Consider the following 8,221-nt stretch of genomic DNA (forward strand, 5'->3'; position numbering starts at 1 on the left):
AGAACAGAAAGGAAAAAATTGATAGATTATTAAACAATATTTAGTATATATAAATATATGTTGTTGTAAAAACAATCTTGGAATTTTTTATGTTATGTTTATATATGAAAACTGAAAAAGTTATAAGGTCACATTTTTTTTTTTAATATAAAATTTATTCATATTAAATTTTAATATAAAATAATATGAATAAGTATCTATATTATTCAAATATTGTATCAGTTAATTAATAATTCTCTTTTTTAATCTATATTATTTCCAGTTAAGCTTATTAATATATCTTAATATATAGTTTTTATACATAGTTAATGGTGAAACAGTAGTTTTTGAAATTTCCTTTCATTTTTAAATAACCATTATTAGGGAGGTTTTTTATTTAGAACAAAGGGTTTTCCCTAAAACCAATATTAGAGGAGTATGTTGGTGAGCTATTCAAACTTTTTTTTTTTAATTTGCTAAAATTTTTTTTGAAAATTCTTAATAAAAGAATTATAGTTTCGCTATCATTCTAGCTTTCCAACACTGAAATAATCAAAATAATTCTTCTTTTGTCTCTTCTCAGTCGATTTTAAAATGTCTGTATTAAATAACTCTGACAGTAAACCAACACGGAACAATTTAGAGAAAGCAAACACAAAAAGAAAAGGACTAAGCACTGAAAACTTGTCTTACAATAAATATTCCATATGTTGTTGCTTAGTGTTATTAGTGGCTTTTTTTATAAGTATTTTTATAAAAAGAAATTCTTTTATGTAGCAAGTTAAATGTTGCTTATATGTTATCAAATATGAACTAAACAAATAGCCCTTTTTTAAAAAATTCTGAGATAACAGATGAATATTTCGGCAATCAATTTTTTCTGCTTCTTTAAAGCAAGTTTCTTTTGTATCACTCTCTGCGATGTCTTAAGATTGTTCAGGTATTAAACTAGAATCCAAAAAAAGTTCTTTATGACCCAAGAAGGAGTTCATGTTGTAAGAAATTAATTTGCAACAGAAATTATCTCCTATGCTGAAAATGTTTCTGAGCTGAAAGATTTTTAGTTAATAAATTTGGAATAAGTTCTTCACTAGGAAAAATACAAACTGAATGGAAAAAATTAACTGAAATTTTTTGTTTTCGCATGGATTCACATATATAAATTATATATATATACACACACACACACATATATATATATATATATATATATATATATATATATATATATATATATATATATATATATATATATATATATATATATATATATATATATATATATACAATTTTAAAATGTATTCTACAAAATAGAGCGCTCAGTGTTCTTAAAAGAATACTTGTACCTGACCTTAGATAGAGATAAAAGATTCAAACCTATTAAATCAAACTTTTCATGTTTTGGAGCACCAAAGGATGTTATCTTCAAAAGGAAGGAGGATGTGTGAAATTCTAATACAGGAAAATACTGCTTACTCCAAAAAATTGTAAATATTTTGAAAACAGCAGTTTTTAGTAACTATTTAATTTCTGAGAGAAGCATAGTAGAAAAGTTTAAATCTCTAAAGGTGGTACACTACTAAAAAAATACTGATTTTGGAGTAAAATGTCAAAATTTAGTTTTTGTATATTTTGATAGTTTAAAACATTTAAAAATTGCATTTTTCGTGGGTTTGAGCCTTAGCAAGGCCTAAGCAACAAAACAAAAACCCTTATTTAACTTTGAATGAGTATATAACATTCATAACATCTATTCAATTTAACAAATCTTGTGTGAAGCAAATGAAGCAAAAGTCAATACAAAAGTATATAAAACAATGAAAAAAGTTGTTATGAGTAGCCAAAGGGTTCAGTGATAAGTAAAAGTCCAATAAAACTAATCTGTCATATGATTTTCTCAAGCGCACACTTTCAACGAGATAAGACGCGTTTTTATTGCTGCTAAAATAAGTTTTTATATTTTGAAATAATTCGAAAATGGCAAAATCTTTAACAATTGTAAAAGAATTTTTGGAATGTCATGAAAGCACTTTACTAAAAACCTTTGGAGATAGATTTGATAAATTAGAAGAAAAGTTTTACAACGAAATTGAAAAATTAAAAAAGGAAAATGCTTTACTGAAGAGAGAAATCGCTGAAGTTACTAAAGCAATGAATTTTCAGAATGAATATTATGAACAAGTTGTTAAGGAATCAAATGACTTAAAAGTAAAACTGAATAATTATAACAAAGACAACGTGAATCTAAAATGCACCGAAATTATTCAAGATAAATTAGCAGAATTAGAAGATAGGAGTAGGCGAAACAATCTTCGTTTTGATGGCTTTGACGAAAGAGAAGAAGAAACTTGGAAAGATAGCGAATCAAAGGTCAAAGAGTTCTTAAAGGAGAAACTCGGAATTAAAAACAACATTGCAATTGAAAGAGCACACAGGACTGGGAAGAAGCACGAATCTGGAAAAAGAAAAAGGACTATTGTGGTAAAGTTTCTTAACTATAAAGAAAGAGAAATCGTATGAAATGAATATAAAAAAAGAAAACAATGGAACGAAAAAATATATATAAACGAAGACTATAGCAATTACACAATCGAAAAAAGACGACTTTTATTTACAAAAGCAAAAGAACTTCGAGCTGAGGGTAAGTTTGCTAAAGTTATATATACCAAACTTGTAACGCGCGCCTCAGAAGTATAAGAAATTCTTTTAAATCTTATTTAGTATACACAAAATGATAACAACAAAAAATGTAAAATGGAGGACTATGAATCACTTATTTTCAACTTCGGAAACAAATACATTGGATCTGATGAAAACACAGATCCAGATGTTAATTATTTTAATGACTTAAAAATAGATTGTTTTTATCATTATGCTAGTGACTTAAAAGAATTTCTTTGTAAAAATGGCGATGAAAACAAAAAAATCAGAATCGTCCACATAAATATAAGAAGTATGAACAAAAATTTTGAATATCTTCGACATTTTATAGAAGAAAATAAAAACTATTTTGATATTATTTGTTTAACGGAAACTTGGTGTTCACAAAATGAGCTTAATAATAACTCTATCTTCCATCTTCCTAGTTTTGAAACAATTTTATTAGAAAGGCAATTGAATAAACGCGGCGGAGGAATTCTGATTTACGTAAAACAAAACATTGCGCATAACGTTAGGAATGATTTGTGCGTTTCTGATGGCGATAAAGAAATCGTTACAATTGAAATTTTAAACAATAAAAGCAATAAGTTTAAAAGCAAAAGCATTCTACTAAGTTGTTGTTATAGACCACCTGGTGGTGCGTCAGAAAATTTAAGCTTATACTTAAAGCACAATATTTTTCATAAAGGTAACAAAGAAAAGAAAAAAAACTTTGTAATTGGCGATTTAAATATGGATTGCTTGCGATATAACGAAAACAAAAAAATAAAAAAATTTTATGATGAAATATTTGTATCAGGAGCAATACCGCTTATCAACCGGCCTACTTGAATAACAGAAAACTCAATCACCCTAATAGACAATATTTTAACAACAGATGTATATAACAGTAACATACAAAAAGGCATTATAAAATCAGATATATCAGATCACTTTCCCATTTTTCTAACAATCAACACAATTTTAACTCCTAACACTATTAAAAGCCAAACTATAAGAAAACGTATTTTTAACAAAAAAAATTTAGAAACGTTTAAGTACCAATTATCAATGTTAAACTGGAAGCATATAAATTTTAATGAAGACATAAATGTAATCTATAATAATTTCTTTAATACATTCTTCTCGGTGTACGATGCAAATTTTCCCGTTTTCGAAATAACCTTAAAACCAAAAACCTTAAAAAGTCCTTGGATTACCAAGGGTCTTAAAAAATCTTCAAAAATTAAACAAAATTTGTATATAAAATATTTAAAAACAAAATCTCATGCTAATTTACGCATATATATAAACTACAAAACTCTATTTGAAAAAATTCGTAAAAACCTGAAAAAAAATTATTACTCTAATCTTATTACTAAATATAAAAATGACTCAAAACAAATATGGAAAATATTAAAAGAAATAACGGGGAATCAGAAAACCTGTTCAAATTTTCTTCCGAAAATGATTAAAATAAACAATTTATGTGTATATGAACCAAATGAAATAGCGGAAGAATTTAACAAATACTTTACTGATGTCGGAAGTAGGCTGGCTGATAGGATTCCTTCTACGAATACTTCCTTTAATGATTTTTTGACAACTTCTATTAATTTACTTTCTCCCCATGACTTATTCCTAGATTTATCAATTGAAGAGTTTGAAAGAGCCTTCAAATCTCTAAAAAGACACAAAGCAATCGGTGCCGATGGAATAAACGGGAACATAATTATAGATTGCTTTGAAAGTTTGAAAAATATTCTATTTAAAGTTTTTAAAACATCTATACAACAAGGGGTTTTCCCTGACCTATTAAAAATTGCTAAAGTTATCCCGATTTATAAAGACGGTGAAAAATCAAACGTCAATAATTATCGCCCTATTTCTATCCTTCCTACGTTTTCAAAAATTTTAGAAAAAATCATCTTTGAAAAGACATACAACTACCTGATTTCATATAATTTACTATATAAAAATCAATTCGGCTTTAAAAAAAATAGTTCAACTGAACAAGCCATTATTCAGTTTACACGTGAAGTCTCAAATTCTTTTGCTAAATCACAATATACACTTGGTGTTTTTGTCGATTTATCAAAGGCTTTTCATACAGTCAATCATGATATCCTACTTAAAAAACTTGAGTTCTATGGAATAACTGGTAAATTGATCAAATGGTATAAAAGCTACTTGTCAAATAGAAAGCAATTCGTCTACCACGGAGAAGATATGCTTCCTATTGATTTTCAAAATAAAACATTAATTGAAATAAAATGTGGTGTTCCACAGGGTTCTATACTTGGTCCACTTCTCTTTTTAGTATACATCAACGATCTAAATAAGTCCTCGAACCTTATGAGCATCATGTTTGCAGACGATACAAATTTATTTTTATCAAACAAAGACATTAACAAACTTTTTTTAAATATGAACGAAGAACTTATAAAAATTTCGACTTGGTTTAAATGCAACAAACTAACCTTAAATATTGACAAAACAAAGTGGATCCTTTTCCACTCCTCAACAAAAAAGCGTTTTTTGCCCAATGATTTACCAAACTCTATATTGATGAAGTAGAAATAAAAAAAGATTCCGTTTTAAAATTCCTAGGTATTTATCTTGACGAAAATATGACATGGAAAACTCATATTGATTATATATCAACAAAAGTTGCGAAAAGTATTGGAATCCTCTATAAGGCCAGAAATTATTTAAATAAAAATAATTTAAAACAACTATACTACTCATTTATTCATAGCTATATAAACTATGCAAATATTGCCTGGGGAAGTACAGGTAAAAGTAAATTGCAATGTCTTTACCGCCATCAGAAACATGCAATGCGAATGATTTTTTAAATCGTTTTTCAAATACAAAACCTTTATTCAAAGAAATGAATGTATTAAACGTATTTGAACTTAATTTGTATAATACTTTATGTTTTACGTTTTGTTGTATGAACAACCCTTTATTACATGTTTTTAAAGATCTTTTTACCTTTAAAGAAAAGAATAAATATAGTTTGCGAAATAAAAACTATTTAAAAGAACCCTTTTGTCAAACAAAGTTTAATCAATTTTGTATAGATTATCGAGCACCTTATCTCTGGAATAAAATTGTCCAGCCTAATTTTGATTCATCTATCTCTTTTTCTGTTTTTAAAAACAAATTAAAGAATATTATTTTTTCAACGGATAATATATTGAAATATTTTTGAGATGTTATTTTAACGATTTATTATTTGAAATGTTTTGGATTGTTATTTTGTCATAATCTACTTGTATTATTTTATATTATATTTATATTGTAATTTTTATATGGTTCTGGCGACAAGATCGTTGTGATCTTCTTCCAGATTCCAAGTTTATATATTTATATATTACATGTAAATTACGACATGTAAATAATGTAAACTAAAAATTAAAAAAAAAAAAAAAAAAATTTTGGTGTACATTAAACAAGATTTGAATTGAAAAAAACTTTAAATGTGTATTTTACAACTTTTGATTTTTGTAATACTAGTGTAACTTTGAAACGTAATATCTTTACATAGGCTAATGATTTTTGACTGAAATTTTCGGGGTTTCATGAAAAAAATTTCATTTCAGATATTTTTTTAAATATATAACTCTCTAGTGTTTGGCTTTATTATAATTTTTTATTAAAAAAGTGCTTTTTAGTAGTGTACCACCTTAATGGAAAATATAATAGTTTGAGCAACAGTAAGAATTTTCAGACCATAACATATCTACTTACTTTTATTAAAAATCATTTCTTTAAGAGTTTTTGTTTTATGTTAAATTTATGTTTTACTAAATAGTTTTAACAACAGAACAGAAATATGATCATATCTGCAAAAATTGACAGAGCTTGAAGCAAGGTTTCAGAGAAAGATTGATAGATGGAAGAAGAAATATATAGAGATAGAAGAAAGAAGAATACAAATATTGAATATTCTTTTGGTAATCAGGATACATAGAAAGCTAATAACAAAAGATATGTCGCCATCTGAGCTGCTAAAGTTGAAACCTTAAAGGCTTAACTTTAAGGTACTGTTAACAATGTTTTTTTTTTTCTAAGATTAATCAAGTGTTTAATTATAAAAATATTTTAACCTATAAAAGTAATAATTTATGAAAAATTACATATAGCACTCTCAATTAACAAAAACAATTGAAATTTTGAATTTAACCTAATTAAATTTGGTAGAACAGAATAAGCAACTGCGATTTATAATTTTCATTATATATATATATATATATATATATATATATATATATATATATATATATATATATATATATATATATATATATATATATATATATATATATATAACTTTATAATAATGATAATTATGCGCATATTAAACACAAATATTAATTTAACTTAATTTTAAAAGATTAATACACACACATTTTTACTTATTTTGTATTATTAAACTTTCATACTGGATTTTGAAATTTTTTTAATAGTAATTTAATACGTTTAATTCTTGCTAAGAAATTTACTAATTTTTTAAAATGTTTTTCAAAAAAATACAAATCGACTGTCCTGGTTTTGTTTGCTATATTTTTAATTTATTTTTTATTATATAAGTTTTGTTTTTCAATATTTTTTGTTTGTTTTTTGATTGTTAGGATAGGAACAAATCGAAATTGGCATCTTATGTCTAAGAAACATGAGTGGAATTCTCAAAATGCAGGCTGAGCGCTATTGGAGTTTAATTTGAAAAAAAAAACGAGTTTACTTCATACTAATGGAGAACAAAAAATTAAACTGTTGTGTGCTGTTTGAGTACGAAGTTTTACGATTAGGAAATTATTGACACACAATTTGAAAGCCAATTCTTTATAAATTTTCGATTAAATAAATTCTGAAAGTTTATATTACTGCTGTCTTTGTATCGGGCTATTGTTTGATTTTTTTTTTTTCAGGTTATTAGGATGCTCTAAGAAGACTTTACGGTTTTATCACAGAGCACCGCGAAAGTGTATATAACCGGATGTTCATATTCGGTTTCACCTTCTTTACCAATGTTGTTGTTTATCTAGCCTGAACCGACATTGAATCTAATTCTGATTGTTAAAATTGAACCTAGTTCTGATTGTAAAAATGTTCTTTTATTTTCTAATTAAATTTTTAAGGTAATTTTTAAGGCCTTTTCAAAGAGTGCTATAGGATCCTATAAGAATTTGGAACAAGAAAAATATCAAATTTGACACCCATTAAATTGAAACACCTTTAAAAAAATGTTTATAGTTATCAAAGTTTTGTCGTTTTTTTGTATTTGTTTTAAGTTTCTATAGGACATTTAGACTTTAGCAAAACGATAATTTGGGTTATTTTTATAATTAGCAGCTGCCGTTTATTACGTTACCCTTATACGTTTTCTGTAGCCTTAAACCCATTAACACATATACACACATTATATATACATTAGAGCGCTTGGCTTAGAAGCAAGAGATCCAGGAAAAACGTAGACGTGAACTTCCTATTTAATGCTTTTCAGCGGTGCTCTGTGACCGTTAGATTTTTTCGGTGCAACTAAAACAAAAATTAATAATTGAAAAAAAAAATTTAGTGAAATAAAAGTATAATA

The 8,221-nt window shown here is 25.9% G+C and overlaps 1 long non-coding RNA gene across 1 annotated transcript; it reads left to right on the forward strand.

Annotated features, from left to right (window-relative positions):
• Positions 1 to 6,548: 6,548 nt before the first annotated feature.
• LOC136087311 (uncharacterized) lies at positions 6,549 to 7,505 on the forward strand. Its single transcript, XR_010641709.1, has 2 exons — positions 6,549 to 6,668; positions 7,260 to 7,505. It is a non-coding gene; the product is annotated as an uncharacterized LOC136087311 (long non-coding RNA).
• The last annotated feature ends 716 nt before the right edge of the window (positions 7,506 to 8,221 follow it).

Source organism: Hydra vulgaris, chromosome 11 (assembly GCF_038396675.1).
Source record: "Hydra vulgaris chromosome 11, alternate assembly HydraT2T_AEP".
In the NCBI taxonomy this organism is placed as follows: domain Eukaryota; kingdom Metazoa; phylum Cnidaria; class Hydrozoa; order Anthoathecata; family Hydridae; genus Hydra; species Hydra vulgaris.